Here is a 22,984-nt window from a genome sequence, read left to right as displayed (position 1 = left end):
GTGGATACAGGCGAGCTGTAACAGTATCTTCTCCGGATAACCTGGCGCCAAATACGTAGGAGGAGTTGGCGACTCGGGGTCAGCTCCACAATGAAGACGTTGACTGATATGCCCATTGTGGTCACTTGCTGCAATGTCCAGTTACATCTTCACGATGGTCAATCTCGCCGCCTTATGACCAGCTGCGCCTTCCCGGAACAGAGAGCTGACCTCGTACACGTGGTTGTCTCGTATGGTGTTGCTGTAGTTGTAACACCATAGGTGTTCATCTGACGGTACCTTGTTAAGAGTAAATCTCCAGTAACTTGAGTTAGTTAATTTCATTGAATAGTGGGATTGACTTGGTAGATTACAAGTAGAGCGGTTTGTTCGTCAGGAGATTAAATTAAATTAAGGACGTCATTGTCGTGTGTATTGAGTGTTGAGTCGGGTTAGTGGGAATATTGTGCTGCGTTTGTTTGTTTAGTGTTGGGTTAGTTCATTGCGAGATTTTGTGGGTTGTGTTTGTTTTTACTTATTTTAATTGTTGGTCGATTGTATTTGTTTGTTTGTTTAGTTGGGTTTTTTGGTGATCGGCTGTTGTTTGGGGGGGTTTTTTGGTTTGTTTTTTTTTTGGTTGCTTTTGGTTTTTTTGTTTGTTTGTTTTTTGTTTGTGTTTTGGGTTTGTTTGGTTTTTGTTTTTTGTTTTTGTTGTTTGTTAGGGGTTTTGGCGTCCTCCGGCGTTCTCTTAGCGTGCAATATTCCAACCATGTGGCGGCGGTCTGTATACATTCGAGTTTGGTCTGGACAATCCAGTGATTAGCACTAGGAACATCGACATACGCAAGCAGAGATGATGGGTTGCATCAACCAAGTCAGTAAACCTGACCATCCGCTTAATTTAGTTGCCTCTCACGACAAGCACTGGCAGTTTTAGCTTTAAAGTATTGGATTTGTACGTTCTTACTTAGGGAGTGTTGCATTTTTGAGATTAAAGTTTGTAGTTGTCACTGCGCGATATATTGTATCAGCCAGAGTGGTGTATCAGGAAAGTAAATGGATATACACAAATTGTGTTATACAGATTAAAAAACTCGGCTGCGCACTTGAGAGACACTATTATGAGAACGTTCAACTCTTCATACGGATGTGCCTGTCTTTCTCGCTTCTCGGCAATTGGCCATGGTTCCTTTTACAGGAAATCACATTTCTGTGTTTTGAATGGTTCGTCGAGGTTCAGGCTATCGATTAATAAAGGATGCCCTATTACAGAGCTGAAAAACGCACGTGCAATCTCTTGTTTTCAACAATAAACTATTAAGGTCGGTTTAGACATCTTGAGACAGTAATCAACCGAAACATTTCTTTTGTCATGAAATGTCTAGTGAAGGTAAGTCCATCATATGATTCAGACTTCAATATAAACGTGTTTTAATGAATCGTTATCACTCAGTGATGATAGCAGGTGTTCGGGAAAGGGTAAGCGTATTCTACCCGACTCTGTCTCCCGACACAAACACATTCAAAGACAATTCAATTATTCGACAGGAAAGAGCAATTCAAGATCGTATGGTACAAGATGGTTACGAAGGGATATCAAAAAGCATTGAGCCTCACCCGGACACTGATATGAATGTAAATGTTATATTTATGTTTTGTTATATTTTACTACACAATACCTATCAACCTCTAGCAAAATGGTTTGCTATGTTTCAGCCCCACGATCCCCATTTTGTTTGACTTGATATCTTGGTAATACAAATATTATACCCCAGTGTCTTGTGATAACTTATATCTCGTGACTCACATTATTTACCCACATATGTGAAACTTTGGATATGGCTTTGCTAATGATCCCTTCAAAATGACATGAAAACTTTAGTGCTTCTATATTTCCCCTCGCATTGCATCTGATATCATTTTATTTCACGCTGCGTCAATTTAGAAATGGATCCTCAGCACATGCTGCCGGTTCCTCTCATTTGTGTGAGTCGCTAGTCAAAACCTGACGGGTACCCATTCACTGCTTGGTGACACGTGCAGGTTCAGGTAAGAACCCATGTTTGCCCTCAGAGTTGGTTGACTCATACTATCGTATCCTAATTGTGTAGGCTCATACTAATGCTCTTGATCACTGGGTTGTCTGGTCCAGACCCTATTAGTTACACCCTACAGCTGGAATATTTCTGAGTATGACGTTGAACAAACACAGAACCAACATTTCGCTTTACTACTATACCCCGTAGTATTTCTATTACAACGTGCTACCAAACTAAATGAAAAATATACCTAAACCCAATGAAGAACCTGTTTTAGCACGTAATTAAATATATAACACTTCGGTATTAGAACAGTTTAGTGTAGGTCGTCAATGAGTGACAAGAGAAGTGTCTTATTGGTGCCAGATACGGGAACAGATTTGGAGAAAACACATAAAACAGTCGGTTTAACCTCCTCATCAGATTTGGCAAGAGATATGTATCTGGACTTCAAACAGCCCGATCGTTTTCTCTCAATATATAGGGGATGTAGATTTCCCTGATTCCTGTTCCGGTATCCTCTTAAATGTGTGTATTTCTTGTAAACAGCCTCTGTACTGCATGTACTGTACCGGTACTTTCACTTCCTAACCACATGTACACAAAACAATCACTGGTAACACTTGAACTGTGCATGCCTGATGTATACCTGTATCTCTGGAGCTATTCATCAATTCAGTTAAAACGCTTTTTTCAGTAAAACCATATGTTTCTCCGATCTAGATTGATATTGAGTTTAGAAGAAAGAGAAGCACAGCTGCCCACATGAAACATGAGGTACACTACAGTTTATAGATATACGCTCTGGAGCTCTCTAAAACACAAACCCGGCCTTGTAATCAAAAACAGACCAAGGAGCCTCGTTCTGGTGCGTTCACCTTGGTCTTACTGTACTCGATGTTGCACGTGCAATGAGTGAGCGAACTACAACTCGATGGGTAATTATGGATTAATTATAGGTAAAGCATATCTGCAGGCTTCAAGCTGCCGTTAATAATAAACTAATATTGGTCACACACATATGTTGAAAAGAATGTACGTGTGTTTAAAATAACTTTAATTACTCAAATCTAAAAATATTAGTACAGCAATTTTGCACTGTATACCTTGATAATTAGTTTCAGAGCCCTCTTTCCTTTATCAGTGAGGCGCTGGGATAGCCTAGTGGTTGAAGCATCCGCTCGTCACGTCTAAGACCCGGGTTCGATTCCCAACATTGATACTGTGCGTGAAGCTCATTTCTGGTGTTCCCCGGCTGAAGGGCAGCTTAAACTAATATCACGGTGCGTTGTATCACGTGAGCGATGGTGTTCGTTTTAACACCGCATTATTCCTGGTTTGTCACTCAAATGGGCGTGTCCCCAACTGAGACAGGCATCAGACGGTTACCACCCTGGAGTGACTAAGTTTATTTAGCAATATTCCAGTTATATCACGGCGCGGGGACACTCTGTATTCGAAGGGAATGTCTTAGGCGTGATGAGCGAACACTTTAACCACTCTGCTAACCCAACGTCCTATACCACTATGGAGAAACACATGAGATCTGTCATGGTACTGACAAATCTAGAGTCATAATTAGGTCATTGCGGTTTCCGAACCCACCGATGTGTGGCAAAGGGACATTACTCGGACATTATCATTTAGATTTGTATCGCCCCAAACCCTTAAAACCAATACACTTTAGAGTTATCAATAGCTCTTTCAGTCTGCCTGCCATTTCTGTTATAGGTAACATAAAAACATTATTATATACATATCTGATGAGCAAGAAATGCAATTTATTTGGACGGTTGAAATTGAAAGAGTTAATATTGTACTTCGACTCAACACTTGAGGTCCAGGGGGACTTCCATGTAGTTGGTTCAGACGACCGGATTTGGTATAAATTCACTCTTAGTCGTTCACTTGTCATGTCACTTTGCATTACCTACATGGGTACAACGTTCACATCTCATGGTAGCCATTCTAAGGCTCAATAGGAATTCTGTGGCAGAATAAGTCCCAAGGATCTCGATCCACAAACGTACGTAGCGCTACGACATTCGTAAGTATGATACACTAAAGAATTACGACAGGTCGTAAGTATGATACACTAAAGAATTACGACAGGTCGTAAGTATGATACACTAAAGAATTACGACAGGTCGTAAGTATGATACACTAAAGAACGGTACGAACCGGACCCAGAACTCTTAAGAGCCAAAACCTGAGGATTGGGTGAACACAGTGCGTGACCTTTATCTCTGTGTATGATCGTACTTAAACATGTATGACCTTTGTTCATGCTGTCTTATAGATATAATTAGAGCCTACCATGGTGTATAGTTGCATGGTACTGACTGGCATAAGACAATATTCACTCTCTCTGCAAATCCTTGATGTGTAAGTGCTGGAATTTCGCTGAAAGCTTCGTTGAGCCTCTCATTCAGGATTGTTAAAAAACATTCACGTGGAGAATTGGGTCCTTAACACGATTTGTTCAGACAAGACCCACTCATGCAGAAAAGGACAAATCAAAGCATCCTCCTCCTGCTGACTTGAATGGCGTAGTTTTAATAGCTCAGTATGCTCACATGATCGCCTAACCGTTCTTTTACATTGCCGGTCTGTACACCAGTGAATGCAGTCTCATATTTCATATTTGAAAATGTTTTTTAATCAATAGCGGTGAGCAGTGATGCCTCTCTGAAACCAGGCGCCATATTTGCAAGAGTGGGTTTGTGTACTATTGAGCATTCACGGATTAGCGAGGTCAGCTAAGACAGAGCGCTGTTTTGCTGCAGAGTAATCAGGGTGCTCTGGTTGATGGTGTTCTTTGTGTGAAGACCATTTCTGGTGTCCCCGCCGTGATATTTCTAGACTTTTGCTAAAGGCGGCGTAAAACTAAACTCACTCGTAACGTCCATGTAACGGCGTTATTTCCCCTGCAATATGGACCCACCTGGGCCACGCACCTCATTGTAGCGACTGGCCAGAATGAGTGCTGCACACATTATGCAAACAGCCAACATTGCTGACAATGACAGTCCTGCCTAATAAGCCCCTGTGCTTGTCATATTGATAATGAGTATGCGACCTGTAATGGATTCAATATGTATTCCTGCAACTGGCTGTCCAACATCCCGCACACTGAATATACTGTATCGCTGGTGGTTGTAGTCAATGTCAAACTCTCTGTGGGTTATGTACAGTGCATGGTATCATAGCAAATATTGGGTTGTACAGCAACACAAACAGGTAGGCAGGGAAATGTGTTGACGAAGCGCTTTAGATTCATCTTGAGCGCTGTTTGGCGACTCGTCAGATGTAAATGTTCAAGTTCTTTATTTCCAAATGCATGTCTACGTGTTTATTATTCACACAGACGCTCATGTTTACGCATACATACCCATACGCGCACACACATAGTCGTTTTTTTTATATTTCCGTAGTTTCAGGTTAATGCAATATAAATTATCATAAATAAATAGTTAGGATAATAATGAAGGCGGTGTTAAACAACACCAAAGATAGTTTTACACATCTGACGTCATACAAACCATGCCACTTCTCGCTGCTTCCTCGGGTTCGATACCCCACATGGGTACAATGTGTGAAGCCTATATCTGGTTTCTCCAGCTGTGATATGGCAGGGCTATTGCTAAAAGCGTAACCATTCCTTCACTGAAGGGGCGGAAGTGACGTTTTCGACTAAAACGCCGCAGATTGAAGTGTGTCAGCACCTTACCACTGCCCAGGGACTTCAGTAGACTGGTAAATGAGCGTGATCACCGTTACGTACGTCTTTACACAAACATACAGATTAAAACCCCACTCACTCCGTCACGCTGCCTACTCGTTATGACAAGTGGCCCTCCCCTATACATTTATAATTGCTTCAGTTAATGAACTCAGTGAGTGGAGGGAAGAGGAAAACTTTTTCATGGATAGGCAGCTTCTTTGTTACATCAGATCATTTGTTTGAGAAGGTTGTTAGAATCTAATCCGAAATGAACTTTGCAATAAAGAATTTGTACATCCATAAAAAAACAATTGTTCGTCTTCATCATGCCAGCTTCTAAATGCCATTTAAAGAAGAATAATGAAATGCAGAAGAATGTAGAAACATCATGAAATCTCACTGAAATCTTCGTTCTTACATATGTAGGGATATGTATATTCTAAAAGAGTTTTTTTTTGTGGACACTATTTGTAAAGTTACACAACACACTAATGTCGCATAAATATAGACGCCGCAACATGCATCTCAACTAAGAAAACTAACGGGTGTTTCTATTTTTCAAGGAAAGCATACATTCTCAGGGACTGCCACATCGGCAATTTTGGATCCTGAATAAAGGATATATCGCCTCGCCATCAATTATTTCTCATGTATTGTAAATACCATACCGGAAGGGCATAAATGAGACTCATTTAATCAATAACATTTGTCGCACACCTATTGACTTGGCTGCAGTATTTAAGCTGCATTTAACCGTGACACCAGGTACTGCATTACTTAGCGTGAAGATCTGAATGCCAGTGCTATAGCTGATGTCGAGTACCAGGTCAATAGCTCCCAATGTTGTCCTATGTTTCAAAACATATTGTTTCTATGTCAGAACTGGATTCCCCGAGACGCACTGGATCCAAGCGTCTTGTGTTCAGTCACCCGTTGTCATGTCAACCTTGTCTCATTGTGTCTTCATAGGATCATCTTCATCCTGCACGTGTCAGCCTCATATTCATGGGACTGTTTTTTTCCTGGTCTCTCCATGCATCTTCATCATTGGCTGTAATTGTGTCAGCACCGGATGTACCGGATGGTACTGCTACCTGTACTTGCCGCGTACGTGAACTGAAGTCCTTACCCGGGTTACTAATGAGTGACCGTTGCTAATGCGATCAGCATTATTGATTGGACTTGCACTGTTGTTTAGAATACCGATAGTGTATTGCCTGATAGCGTAAACAATCTTTATATCGATGGTAGGGAGTGATGTGTTTGGTACCCGTATTTTCTCACTGAAAATACCATCTTTTGTATGTTGACTGCAGTACTCATTTCCTAGTCCCTAGTTGACTCATTATTGCCATTGTAAGTCATTGGTACCCATGTCTCATCTAAATGGTTCCATCACTATCAATTGCAGTCTAACTATGATCCCATTTGCCCGTCCTCGATTCATCCCTTGCTATCAAAGGACATCTCTCCATGAACCCATCTGCCTGACCCCAGTGGATCCATCACTATCGGTACCCGTCTCAAATGGACCAATCTGTCTGACCTCAATGGATCCCTAACTATCAGTACACCGTCACACGTGGACCCATCTGTCTGACCTCAATGAATCCCTGACTATCAGTACCCGTCTCACGTGGACCCATCTGTCTGACCTCAGTGGATCCTCACTTTCAGTGGTAGTATCATGAGATACAAACCACTTGCATATTACCACTATGACTCCAATCTCACCACTAACTTTCAGGTCATTGATCCCTCCTAGCAGGTGCATGCCTCCCACACCCACTTCGATTCCACTTTAAATGAGGGCACATAGGCATGACGTTAATGGAATGTTAGGTCAAGCTGGTGTTACACTCTTAAAGTCACTCTTGCAAGTCCCATCCTCATTCACACTCCACCAACTCGCACATACGCGATCTCCCATCTTTGAGTATAGTGCTAGTCTGATAAGAAGTGGTGTTTATTACTGTCGAAATATGCGTTTCAACTGTCTCACTGGCGCATCACCGCATTCCAATGTAGGAATGGTGACAGATGTAGCAGCAGCAGCAGCAGTAGTAGCAGCAGCAGTAGTAGCAGCAGCAGCAGTAGCAGCAGCAGCAGCAGTAGTAGTAGTGCTACTAGTATTAATATTATCATGGTTGCAATGACAGCACAATTCCTATTGCTTGTCATAAAGTAATACCTTAATATCAGTGACAGAACACGTAGTAGCAGTGTTAGATTGGACCTCATGGCGGTGGCAGATGTCGACGTATACGATGTCGGTACTGGTGGGCATTATTATTGTCGGCGTTACGGAAGCGCCTCGAGACAGAGAGTTGCGGTTGAGATACAGACGATGATAAGACAGTAACAAAATAGCCACCTTTCCCTGCCTGCAACATCTGTGTGCGACTGAGTTTAATCCAACAAATATTCAATCTAATTACCCTTGCACTGATAGCATTTGGCAATGGAACGTACTAGGGGCTCGCTCCCTTTTCAACAACGTAAAATATACCTTACATTTACCTCTTTAAAATGTTGGCTCATAGAGGACTCCAAACTAAACGTAACCACGAACAAACTGAAAGTTGAAATTACGTTATGTTCAGACTGGAAGTTTCTTGTATGTCAGTATAATTTGTACATTCGGTGCGGTATAGTGAGAAACACCTCTATGGACTTGATGGGAGTCAAGTAGCAGTTATACTTGTCTTTGTTCGTGGCATTACAGAAGGAATTTGCATAGTCAGCTAAACCTGCACAACATCCTACTTCGTAGCACATTCCCCCGTGTTCTGACCTTGGGGGGTCGCCAGGGGTATGCGGTGTACTCACTCCCCAGATGGGTTGATGGCAGTTGTGTCCATTCAGTAATGACGTCGTTCATAAATTTGTCAAACTTACTATCTTGCTACACTCATTCGTCCAAGGACACATTCTTTCGTATAACACTCGTCTAAACAAGTACTTTCTGAGGAGGACAAACAGTCACAAACAAGAACAGTCTACAAGAACGCACAGTATAACCAACCATGAACGTCAAGACCAACCTGTCTACTCTACAAGTGTTTTAAGAACACACTGTCTATACTACGAGGCATGTCTACAAGAACACAGTCTACTTTGGAATAGATTCTTTCAGAAAACATCACAGTCTACCTTGCAACACATCTACAAGAACTCACAGTCTAGACAGGACAGCCTGTCTCGGGTCACGTAATCATGATTCACCAAGGTCGTTTACCAGGGGCGGAAGTGACGTTTTCGACTGAAACGCCGCAAATTCAAGTGTGTCAGCACCTTACCACTGCTCAGGGACTTCACTACACTGGTAAATGAGCGTGATCGTCATTACCTACGTCTTTACACAAACATACAGCATGATACTGGCATCATACTGCTCAAAGCGGCTTTAAATCTCACTCACTCACTCACTCGACTCGGGTGGTCAAGCTCGCTGACTTGGTTGACACATGCCATCATATCCCAAATGCGTAGATCGATGTTTTTATTGTTGATCACTGGATTATCTGGTTCAGACTCGCTTATTAAGAGGTCGACGCCATATAGCAGGAATGTTCCTGAGTACGGCTTAAAACAACAACCAACCACTCCCTCAGTGAGTCATATAGGTGGTCCTTCTCAGCGAGTTACTTCCCCTATAGCTAATGTGCCACCCTTACATCCGTGTACAGTTTCTATAGTGGGTTGACACTTGATATAGATGTATAGCTACAGCTTGTATGTTACGCCTGCTACAAGGCGGGGTGTTTACTTGCTACCTATGTTTCACTTTCTGTGCACAATAGACCACGACGAACAAGCGATGTTATATTACCCGATTTGTTACAAGAGTTTTAGCAGTGGGCTGTGACCTCGGCTCAGCCGTCACAAGGAGGTCAGCTGACTCTCAAGAGGAAGACACAACGCTAGGTTCTGTACACTTCCATACCGAGTTCATTGAGCGACTTTTAATTGAGTATATCCGTTTGCCAGTGCAAATGTTTTATTTGAATGGGATGGGAAGGTCTGTGACTGGATTTTCGTCAACGCATGTGGCAAGTAAGTACTTAGTCCTTATTAATAACACTGGGTGTTGCTGACCTAATTTCTTCACAGGTTATGATTCAATAACAGTTTTGTGTGTCACAACAAAATCACAAAACTGTCAGTACTGAGGGACGATAAAATGTCTATATTACAGTCCCCGAATGGAACAAGACCTTATGAATTACCGCGTTATGTAAACCTGGCTTATGTAAATGTGTCTACCATGGTGCCTTGAAGCCATATGATAGGCTTGTAATAGATATAATAAGATGCCATATTTGTTCAATAACAGGCAAAATAATTGAGACATGTCATGTTAGTCTGTATTTCAGCACGACATACGTCATCAGGTCTATCTCGGACCCTGATACAAAACAACCAATTATTAACGTTGCGTGCATTTCTTACAGATTTAGCACAAATACTGAAATTAGATACTGTATTTTCCGTGTTTGTAGGATTGTTTCTGAACAATAAAATAGACAGCCTCCTTGATAGGAAGGTCACGGCAATAGATCCTTGCATTAACTCTCCTCGGTACAGTTCACAGTCATTACTCATGTTGTTGTTGTTGCTTGAGATGAGTGGCGCCGGAGCATTATTTTTATTTCCGTATTAGGGTTTTTGCATGTGTTTTTCTCCGATATGTACACATTTTTGTTATGTGCTATTTTTCTAATTTCATAATGATGTCCTATTTTCGCCAGCCATTTAATCAAAGATGAGCAAGATTTTGTGCGTTAGTAGACAGAACACAGATAGTCACATTGCTGCTACTACTAATTTTGCTATTGCTGCTGCTGCTGCTGCTGCTACTACTACTACTACTACCACCACCAGTCCCACTACTACTACTACTACTACTACTACTACTACTACTACCACCACTACTACAGGTCCGTGAAGATCCTTGTTTGCCATAAAAGGGGACGATGCTTGTCGTAAGAGGCGACTAACGAGATCGGTCAGACAGGCTTGCTGACCTGGTTGACACGTCTATAGGTTCGCCATTGCGCAGATCGATGTTCATGCTGTTGATCATTGGACTATCTGGTCCAGACTCGATTATCTACAGACCGCAGTCATATAGCTGGAATATTGCTGAGTTTGGCGTAAAATTAAACTCACTCACTCACTCACTCACTCAATACTACTACAACTACAACCACAACAACTACTACTACAACTACAACAACTGCTACTACATCTATACACACGGTGTGAATCTCTATACACAGGTCACCCGGAGGGTACACGGCATAATGCAGGAGCACTCATCTGACATGACGTCAGTACTTGCACTGTATGGCATCATGGCATATGTCATGGGTTCTTCCAGCATGATATAGTAATGTCATGACATAGTAATATAACAGCAGTAATCTCCTCACATCCAATTAGCTGAATGGTACGTCTGAGGGCAGTGCCAGATGTAGACGAGCTTTGAACGAGTGGTAGCAGGATTGTCTGTGTACTTAAGCTGTATGAAATAGCTGACAGCGAGCGACTTAACGGGAACTTTGGTAGCCCAGTTGTTTAGGAGTGAACTATTCACACAGAAGCCCTGTGTTCTGTCCCCTATATTGGTTCAACGTATGGTGGCCATTTCCGCCCGGATATTGCTGGGAAATTCCTAAGTGCGAACCAAAATCGTCATACTCACTCACTCAATCAACTATTCGTCCAAACGTGAATTTTAATGTATATATTTTTATGTTTGTCTAGGAACTGTTGTTCAATGACCACCAGATCTACCTCTCTCTCTCTCTCTCTCTCCACACACACACACACACGCACACACACACATGCTGCTTTTACAAGCCTAACCTTAAGCTGGTTTTAGTGTACAAGCTCATGATCACTGTGATATATCGCAGTTCAGCACGAATACCCTACTCAGACATATCACACTGACTCCGAGCAGGGGCCAACACGTACCATATTTTAACGTCTTTTGGTATGGCGCGGCCGGGAACTGAACTTGCGACCTTCCGCTCCCCGGGCGACGCTCTGACCACCATACCACAAGATCGCCCAGTCAACAATGATCCAGCTATGTCAAGGCAACCCGAACAAACCTGTGGTTCATAAAATATGTAATATTGATTCACAAAACATGTAACCGTGGTTCAAATAAAATGTAACACGTGAAGATTGGGAGTAGAACCGGTTTTAGCAAGATATGGATGTTGTAAGAGGCGGCTAACGGGATCGGGTGGTCAGGCGTGCTAACGTAGTTAACACGTCATCATGTCTCAATTGCGTAGGTCGATGTCCATGCTGTTAATCACTGGACAGTCTGGTCCAGAATCGAGTATTCATATAGCTAGAACATTGCCGAAAGCGGCGTAAAATTAGACTCACTCACCTTTTATTCAAATTGGCAAGCAGTGATATAACCAACGCACTGTTAAACAATGCAAATCAATCTCAGACACTCGTCAAACCACATCATCTCATACTAGATAAATTAAAAGGTCGGCGTCTCAAATGATTCATACTGTTATGTTATCAGAGACAAATTAATTTGAAAACATATGTACTACTACTTTAAAGAGAACATCTTTTAAGAATAGGTTTCTCTTCACGATTGTCCACACACATGTACTCAAAAACCTTCGTGATTTCAACGTGACTTGTATTTCGATGCTGTGATTAGCATTTTATTTGAATGCGTCCATCGTTCTCAGAATTGTTCATTAGCTAGAATTACTTTTTCGCGTGAAAATTATAAAAGTTGAAATGAGCCAGAGAGTAGGTGCGTCTGGCAAGGCTGTAATGTAATATAGAATGATACTGCACAGTCCGACTTCATCAGACGAATCTCGCACTCGTACTCTATCCGGGGGAATCCCATCCATTAAGCCAGCGATCAGCCAGCCCACCGACTGCCATCAAGCGTTAATTTAAGTCCATAACCCAATCATTGCGGCCCGTTCCATATGCACTTCAATTGGAAATATATGAATAGAAAAAAGGCTGTTTTTTAATGAAATATGATGAAACGCCTTAGCTGAATGAATATAGGCACGGAATGGTCTTAAATTAATGTTTAATAATAAAGACGTGAAATATCACCTTTGAGTAAAAAAAGTGATGAGGAAAGAATTGGTTTTCTGAGGATCGTACATGGGATACACTGACCTTGAAAAGACGATGGCCGTGGCCCAAGGGAGGGTTTGTTGAAAGTCGATTCTGAGAGGATTTTACAGCAAACGAGAAAATTAGGTTGACCTAGCAATACTAAATCCAATTCAAACTATAATTGTATCACTCCTTTTCGTCGATTTTTGTTCATCTTGCATACAGATTAAATGCATTAATGCAACAAAGAATTCAAGTCAAATAATAATGATGTAATTTCATAGTCTGGATATTCTTGATAGGCCGCTGAATGAAACCTGTTGTGAGCGGCGTACATCTTGAAATATTGTAAGTGTCTTTGTGAAGTAGATGTCAAATAAGCGTTAAGTTGTGTAATGTCTGTATATAAAATATTGTCAGAATAGTAGGAACTATCCTGCTTGAGCTCTCATCTCAAGAGTGTTTTAGGTGGTCTATTTTCGAGGCAACTCGATGCGGCTCGTAGTCATCTTACAACGCTCGTTAACGTCGGGAAGTTGGAGAGAGGCACGTACTGCCCCGTTCATACTCGTAGTGTATGTACGGCGGGAAGGATTTTTCGTCATCAGCAAATAATTTGATATTTGACGGTTACATCTGTGGTATACGTTTATGTACCAGAACATGGTGACATTTAAACTTGCAACTAATATTATTGAAAGACGTATCTTAGTTGTTAAGAAATTTGTTTAAAAAAACTTTAACTGATTGTAGATATCTACATTGAAGACAAAGTCCAAGCATTGTCTACACAGAGTTTCGTGTCTTGGTCGTACCAGGATCCGTTGTTCGAATCCCGAAATCACCTCGATAGCAGAACCCTGGAAGTGCCAATATATGGATTTTACAAAAAGATGTTTACGTTTAGAATAAGAGTCTAATCAGGGTATACCTGTGAGTTCTTTTCCCATACTGCACTGATGTTGGTCAAATGAGTGAATTGGGGTTTACTCAGCTTTTATGGATATTCCATTTTGTCAGTGAGTGTTATTTTAGCAAAATTAGCAATATTCCAGCAATATCACGGCGGGGGACATCAGAAATGGGCTTCACACAGTGTGCCCACGTGTGAAATTGAACCCGAGTCGTCGACGTGACGAGCGAAGGCTTTTACCACTAGGCTACACCAAAACATTGTTCATGATTAATTGAACAACAAGGTTTTAGACCGCGGTTTGCATATAATCGAGTCTGGTAATAGGTAATAGTTTAAACGATAATTTCTAAAAAGTAAAAATATCCCAATAACAGACTGGCGTCCTTAGTTTGTACTGGGCGCTTATGTAGACTTGCCTCAGAATATACTATACATGGACTTTGCCTTCAGTATAGCCTTAGAGCAAGGCTAGTACCACTGGTATACGATGTCATGTAGTAACCAGGTTAGCGAGTTCGATCACCAGATCCCGTCAGTCGGCTCTTACGACAAGCATGGGTTGCTGGGGGCCAATTCTAACCCGGATCTTCACAGGGACAACGACTGGAACAACCTCCTGGCGTCTTTTGGAACGACGAATTTTTATCTTGGGAACGGTACACTTCCACTGTACAAGGCCCATGTTTAAATCCTATAGACACAAAGACAGCTGCTATATGGGAACCTGTTACTGTTCCTGTCTTGATCTTTAAGTTGATACAGTGTTGTGAGGCGGCACAAGTACAGGTCCTGTTGTTTCCTCAGAGTCAAAGTCGGAAGAGCTAAATTGAGCACACGATCAGTTTGTTTCTCAACATCGTATAAATAAATGTGTCATATCTCTACGCCATATTTGTCATTAACTGGTTCAACATTTCAAGGAATTATTTTGTGGCATATTGACAACGTGTGACATTGACAAAGTAGAGGCTAAAGACCTGGAGGTCAGACCGACTCGTTGTCACCATTGCAGCAGGCTCGTGCTCACGTAGCAACGATCTGTCTCTACTTCTGGTTATCTCCATTGATTCTCTCCTCACTGAGAGGTCACACAACACCAAATGTTTTCCCATAGACTTCTAAAATACCATTTTTTTCAAAAATCATCCATGCTCTTTCAACAGCCATTCTATGTAAACGTGGGTACAATCAGGCTTTTAAACTACAATAAAACACAATTTTTGGCCAATGTATTTTCCAAGCACAGGAAGCGGAACTAATCAATCCCAGTTTCGCACCTGTCAAATGTCACCTACTTGAAAATATCCTTACACATGAAAGTGTAATTCATGGTGATAAAAAAAGACACCGCTAAATGCTTAAAATTTTGGTCAGTTTGAATTATTGGATGCAAGTGAATTTAAAAAAGCATAAACATCTTACATTATTTCATCCAATCACAGCTGTCACAAGTCTCTGTCCTTTCAGTTGTTTACATAAGGTGCCAGCTCAGGGAGCATGTGATTCTAATAGAGTATAGTGGAACCTATACCAAGAAACGTTTTGAAGTTAGGTGTAGAATAGTTGATGGAATTCAACATCGTTAAGCAATACGATGCTCCTCACTCTACAACAATTCGACATAACAGTACTTGTGCATTACGAAGTCTCTCACTCTAAAACGCTTCGACACAGCAGTTGTGCATTACGATTCTTCTCACTTCTACATAACAGTAGTTTTACGACACGGTGCTCCTCGCTCTATAACGCTCTGTTGTTAAGCAAAACATTCCCCCACTCAAGAACTCTTCGTCACAGCAGTAGTTAACCAATTCCATGTCCCTCGCTCTACACCACTTCGACACAGCAGTAGTCAAGCAATACACTTACCCTTACTCTAGACAACTCTGAGACAACAGAAGTAAAGCAACACGATGCCTGTCACTCTGCAACACTTCGACACAGCAGTAGTTGTGCAACGCGATGCCCCTCGCTGTATAACACCAGCCCGTCCCTTTTCACACAGTGCTGTTCGAGCTATAGAAGCTCCGATTCTAAAACTGATCTTGTTTCCTCTCCCTCCACGACTCCCTGCCCTGACAACCTTAGTGGTTAATGGTCTCCAGTCACGTGACTTCGAATTCTACTCTTGTTCAAACCGCTATGAATCACAGCTAAAACATCGATATACAGGCGTTCGTGTGTTTATTTCAGTTTTATTTTCATAAGAAAACAAGTTTTAAAAGATAGCTCAACTTTGTGCTGTTTATCACGATCGCTGATCTGGTATGTGTGTCTTCCCATATAAAGCCCCTTTGAAGTGGAGATGAGATGGCCCCTATAATCATTGCTAATGGCTGTTTGCGAAGCAGAGCATCGCGATAAGTGACATCTATTGAAATATAACGACAACTGGAAATGAACAAATGCGAAATAGTCAAAATATTGCAAAGCATCTAAAATGTAAATGAATCTTTTAAACTGCTGAACAAAGGCGATACGTGTCCCGTTACCGACAGATAAAATTGGTTACATCCAACAGTGAGCAGCCAACACGCGTTTTTGTAATGTCAACTTATAAATTACCAATTTAAAAGGCAGCAGTGTTCTGTGGCCCGGACTGTTTTCAAACGCACCTGTAGAATCCTCATTTCGTTTGATTTATTTCCCCTTCTTCCTCTAACTCATTCTAAACTCCCAACAGTATGCCTATCTGACGACGCGGTAAGGAGCTGTCGAAAATGCAGATACGCTTTAATTGGAGGTTAAGCATCCCCAGTATTTGTTATCGCAGCAACGCACAATTTTATGCCCGAAGACCACGTAAATGCTACACAGGGAGTTTGTCCCTGACGTTGAAGCTGTGTTAATAGCCTTCGAACATTTTTAGGCATGCAACTTCCTCCACTGAAGACATTTTGCGGCTTGATAAAGGTTTTATTTTAATAGAAAAGAATGTTTTGACTACATTATCGGGTCACGTAATACGTTCTCATTTGACTTTAAATTAGAAGGTTATGCAATGCTGCAATGAACGTTCTTATCATCCACGGTGCTGCTGTTCTCCCAGGCTGTTTAAGCATGCTCTGTTCCTGACGCCGATAATGAAACAGCTATTTTAAAGAACATAATTTGAATCAAGTGAGTTTTCTTAAGATGACAGATCTAGAAATTCAGTCGTCGCTGGGTACACGTTGAGCAGCCATTGCTATTAAGTCTCCAACTAAATCATCAGCTGGGAATATTGATGTTTCTGGCATTCACCAATGCTTAATTTGACACGACATGAATCGGTCATTTTAATAACATCCTGTTTTGTGCACAACATCTTTGATTTTCTGAACATATTTGGTTGCCATGAGACCCGTGTTGTTGTTTGGGTTCAAACGCCATCTTGTTTGTGTCTTTTCGATGACTACCTCCTCAATCAGACCAACAAAGTCAACGATACTGCAGAAAGTTGCTATTTTCCAAATTTGGGCGGTTTTGTTTGGTAAGATAGATTCTGGCATTATAACGAGGTGTTTACACTCTACTGGCATGCGTTCAGTATAGAGCAATTACCCATGTTCTACAGGCATGGTTCTTAAAGAGACATCAGTTCCCTCATGACAATTCGTGGAATGACAGCGAACATAACCATTTGTTTACACTTCGCAGTGAGAGAACATGGCACTGATATATCACAACCTGCTGTTAAAAGAATATACATAATTCTGTTAATTTTTAAGTTGGCATTGTGCCAGAATTACCTCTACTACTCACGTCTTATCCACGAGTTGGTTCTGGCTGACGTGGCATCTTGTTTTACCAGTTATTCTGTCAGTATTTCACCTGCAGTTAAAGCAATTATACGAACTATCAGTATGCGATCAGAAAATACTTGCTTGTTAATTTTTCCTGCGCAAATGTAGACAGTAAATCCACTTAATTCGTAATTTCTGACATTTGTCTGACAAAGGTATATAAAGGTTCTTTACGTCTGTCGAATTTGCTAATTGGGCATGTAAAATTCTCAAAGAGGCTGGATTTGCGCGATGCACTTAAGTGATATATCGCATTGACGTGATGATCTCGTGTGGAGTTGACATATAGGCAGAATCGATGTACGTTGTCCCTGGCAATAAGAGATGATGCCACGAGAGTTCCATGCTGCCAAGACCCCGACAAATGAGGGCTTTAAACGAGTTGTACATCTTCAGGGAGATTTGCTTGTGTCTACTAATATCAACACTGGCCGGAAAGATGCCTCCCCTAACCCAAGCACTTGTCTTAATTACCGGTTACTGCCACAGAGACACGTCGAGGGGATTTGCTTTGTCAGACATATGCCAACACGGAACTTATAGCCCAGTCGGGAGATAATAGTGCATATTGACCGAGAGATTGAGTTTGTATGGAATAACAGTATCACTGACCCTTACGATGAGAGAAGAACAGGTTCAATTTGTTTTGGTTACCAAGGAGATTGAGGGAATTGAAAACATGTTGCCGCCAACTTTGTTCTGTGCTATATGTGTGAAAGTAAAGGAGAAGATATATTAACACCTGTTCTTATTGAGGCGCCTTATATTTGGCTGGAGGAAATTCAATTTCAGGACTCATACAATGGCTTTGTATGTAGGTGACACTGACGAATCTGTCTGGACAAAAAAAGGTAACTAGTTTATCTTAGAAATTCATAGAATATTCAAAGACAAAAACTCCTCTGTTATCTGTTGTAGTCCTGCTTAAACTATCGCCGCTTTAATACATTAACACAGATTGACGTCCTAATGCTACCCCAGTATTTTACATAGCGCACGGATGAAGGATTCATGCTGGGTGACACACATATACACATCTATTTTCAATATACCCCTGGAACAAATCTTTATGTTTCCCTCTCGAACATTCGCAACTTACCAAATGCATTTAGCATCTTCATTTGGTTTTGTCAGACGCTACTGAAACAGTTTTGTTGAATAGTTCAATACCTCATCACTGAAACAGTTTTGTTGAATAGTTCAATACCGCATCACTGAAACAGTTTTGTTGAATAGTTCAATACCTCATCACTGAAACGGTTTTGTTGAATAGTTCAATACCTCATCACTGAAACAGTTTTGTTGAATAGTTCAATATCGCATCACTGAAACAGTTTTGTTGAATAGTTCAATATCGCATCACTGAAACGGTTTTGTTGAATAGTTCAATACCTCATCACTCAAAACAGTTTTATTGAATAGTCCAATACCTCATTACTGAAACAGTTTTGTTGAATAGTGCAATAACACTGGGACCGTTATGTTGAATAGCTCAATAACCCATCCCTGGAGCAGTTATGTTGAATAGTTTAATGATCCATCACTAGAGCAGTTATGTTGAATAGTTTAATAACCCATCACTAGATTAGTTATGTTGAGTAGTTTAATAACCCATCACTAAAGCAGTTATGTTCAACGATCCATCACTAGACAGTTCTTCTTAATAGTTCTATTGCCTATCACCAGAACAGTCCCTATCCGTTGTCCGTCACTAGAACAATATTCCGTTTTCAAGATCAGAACTCCATCACTTGAACAGTTCTGTTCTGAAACATACTGCTACGTGATTGATTTAAAGCGTATAGCTGTTTCTGATTCTGTGTTACGGCCCTTGGGCACACCGGAATCCAGTGATACTAGGTTAGAATCTCGATCCGATTATTTTTCTAGGTTTGTCTATACCAGTGCTTTTCAATTTACCAAGTGGTAGTCATAGAAGAAGACCTGCATCACTTAGGGGTTTATCTTGCAGTAGGTTGGCACGCCATTATGTAACCGGAATGGTGTTCGAACCCAAATCGCCCACTCAGTCAGTGATGGTCAGTTCACGTCGCAGAAATACGCACTTTAGACACATTAAGGGTAAGCTATTCATCTAGATTACAACAACAGACAATATATTCAAATATACGGTGTCAATACTTTTTGCTTGCCTCTATATAATCAATATTTTAAACCGGGTTTTTGAATAGATACTTCACTGTGAAAACAGTATCATGATTTGTCAATGTAGCAACGTATATTTAGTCATTTTCAGGAGTTCTGTTCAGCTCCTTTATCACAGTGTTAATAAATACATGCGCATTTAGTCAATGAAACGAAACTGTTTATTGACGCAGGGAACATTGTAGGCAGCAATCAATCAATCTGTATTTTCCCGTCCACTACCAACGGTGTTAAATGGGCCAATTTTACAAACAAAAAAATCAACACCCTCCAGCAGAAACTGCATAACGAGACAGAATAACGTGATAGCCATGTCTCGCGTTGAAATGATATTGACTTTATAGAATTCAAATCAACACTTATAGTTTAACAGGGGAATTGCGGGTTGTGACACGTGATCATGGCCTTAGCAGCCTGCAGGTCGTTTACACGTGACGTCATTTATAGGTCCCAGGATAGGCAGAGTGAGTGAGTGAGTGAGTGTTGTTTTACGCTGCTTTTAGCAATATTCCAATATCACACTAGAAATGGGTTTCACATATTGTACCGATGTGAGGATCGAACCCGAATCGTCGGCGTGACGTGCGAATGCTATAACCACTAGACTACCCCACCGCCCCTTCACTGGTTTGAATCAAAGGTAATGACTGTAATCCTCTGGTTGTCCGTCTCAGTGAGTGAGTCAGTATGGTTTGACTCCGCTTTCCAGCAATATCACGGCGGGGCACACCAGAAATGAGCTTCACGCATTGTACCCAACCCCTGTACTCGAACCAGGATCGTCAGCTTGACACCCTCATTGTAATATAGAACTGGTCCCTGTAAACTACGTTTGTCATACCTTCATGGCTTGTCACTGTTCCGGACGGCATGAATGAATAAGTGAGTGTAGTTTTAACCCGTACACATGTGTTGTGACCATGCGGAGAATCGAACTCGGGACTTGCGAATGGTGACTAGCGAATGGGTTAACCACTACGCTACCACCACCGCATCCGTAACCGATACCTTTCGAAAGGCGTGGGATGTTGCTGGCGATATCATTAGTATACCTTTAATACGTATTGTGTAGCGTTACGAAAATCACTTATTCAAACATTCACCATAAAACCTGATGCATCAGTCTTTAATGCAAATTGTGGCGGGTTTGTTTTTTGAAAGGGTAACTTCGTTTGGCCAGATACGTTCACCCCATTAGATAGTGATCCACAAACACTTGTCGGAATCGTACGAGGGAACCTGTTTTCAATAGTGATTTATTTTGATCAAGGGCTCGGCTTGGATGCCTATAATTTCCCTAAAAAGAATAAACTCCTTCGCAGCGTGTTCTTCTCGAAAGACCATATCTTTGTGGGAAACTGTTGGAAGAGAGGGCCAAAGCAACATCTTCCAAATCTCAGACTACAACGAAAAGCAATCCATATTTATGAAAAATAACTTAGCAAAGCTAAACCATGTGTAGTATTAATATAACACATGTAATATTAATGGTTCCAAAATCGCAAACATTGACAATCTGTGCACTGTAGGTTAGCGCATCGTTCTTCCAACACTCACAGCATGCACCAACGTTACAAATTTCCTCCATTGATGCCCATTCCGGAAACCTATCCACCCATGTCCCTCAAACCTCTGACAACATTCGCTTTTCACGTATGGGGACGCCATGATGGAGACATTCGGATCCAATCGGGTCATTCCGGGACTTGGTTATCAGGTTGCGGAGATATTCGAGCACTGGCGAATGCGACCAGATCGTCACAAAGCGCCGAATTAGTCCACAGAGTCTGTTCCTGAGCAGTCATTGTCTGTATCCAAGTTTACACAATGTGTATGGTGCTAGCTCTGGGCCGAAGGGATGTTAGTATATTATAATACGGTGGCACTTAGATTGACGCAGGTGCAATGGGAACCTTCTTCCTTATATTTCTCAAACACCGACTAGAAACACTAACGTTGACTGTTATAAAGCTGCAAATTGTTACCATTCTCGCTGTTCGTTTATCTCCCGAGTTCCCCTTGAAACATAAAAGTCAATGTAGCCTGCTTTGTAAAGGAAGATTTCTTGTAAGACAAGGAAGCTGTTCTCTGGTTAAGCAAAAACCGCGATTCATTACCATAGCAATTTGCGTGGATGTGATTTTCATGAGTTAAAGATTGCATTTTAAACTGGTCGTCAATGAATATTGATTTTAAAAGGCCCATTACGGGAATATGTGGAGATACATAAAAGTTGATAACATTCAGTAGAGTATAGATGTTATTTAAACAACGGTGACTGCCGAGAACCTTCCTCGAAGAGAGTTTTGGGATACGAGATTTCCCAAGGAGAGCTTGGGGACATGTCTATCGTAAGAGTTTATTGTCGTGGCGGTTGAGATCGTCTTAGCACTAAGATAGCTTCGTTGAACGGACATATGTCAGTTATGTGAAAAGAGATAAACTAGGGTTTGCTGTCCTCATCATGATGAGCTCTTACAAGCATGAAGACTTCCGACTCGCCTTATGCCGGAATGTCAACAGAGGGGGTTTGATTTCTTACTATCATGCGTAAGTCAACTGATGGTCCGTGCATCAAGTGAACGATGGGTACCACTGGATGATGAAGATGCGAATCCCCCGAATTGACGTATAGGGGGTTTTGGCCATCCGGTTAAACGTATCATCACTGTACAACATTATTCACAAAGATTCTGCAATAGCCAACATAGACGCATCAACGTTGGACCAGTGCTGAGTGTTCGAGTTTGGGGCAAGGGGTGTTTGGATCATAACAGTCAGATAATGCCACGGCAGAGAATGCAAGGTGACCAGCCTTCCAGCCTTTTGTCACATTCACCCTCCATTATGACCAAACAATACTCATTTTCGACAACAGTCCCAAATGCCAATACCGCCCCATTAATTTCCCACGGGAGATTCAGTAAGGTCTCTCCATGCCCCTCTGCGCTGGTTACCCATGCAGCCATTGGTCACATTCACCCACCATTGTAACCACACAATACTCATTTTCGACAACAATCCCAAATGCCAATTCCGCCCCATAATTTCCCACGGGATATCGGATATTGTCTATCTCTGCACTTCCGTATTGGCTCCACGCCACCGAAGCACCATGTACCTGTCAGTTTCTCCACAATCTAAATGCACATGTAAATATTCACCTACAGTGATTCAAACGGTTTTTGTTTTGTATGAATGCTGAGTATCAACATGTGCTAGACGCTTGTCTATGTTTTTGCCTTTG

General features: G+C 41.5%; 1 protein-coding gene across 2 annotated transcripts in view; it reads left to right on the top strand.

Moving 5' to 3' along the window:
• Positions 1–22,984, top strand: part of LOC137265149 (5-hydroxytryptamine receptor 4-like) — a 100,209-nt gene that overhangs the window by 5,608 nt on the left and 71,617 nt on the right. Inside the window, exon 1 of one of the 2 annotated variants that reach the window (XM_067800470.1) lies at positions 9,735–9,798. The exons of the other annotated variant lie outside the window; for it this stretch is intronic. The gene's annotated coding sequence lies outside the window, so the exon portion shown is untranslated. Of the gene's footprint in view, positions 1–9,734; positions 9,799–22,984 lie in introns of those variants that run through there. 2 annotated transcript variants of the gene reach the window in all.

Source organism: Haliotis asinina, chromosome 15 (genome assembly GCF_037392515.1).
Source record: "Haliotis asinina isolate JCU_RB_2024 chromosome 15, JCU_Hal_asi_v2, whole genome shotgun sequence".
NCBI classification, from domain to species: Eukaryota; Metazoa; Mollusca; class Gastropoda; order Lepetellida; family Haliotidae; genus Haliotis; species Haliotis asinina.
Note: the sequence above shows the minus strand (reverse complement) of the source record. Positions and strands in the feature narration are given on the sequence as shown.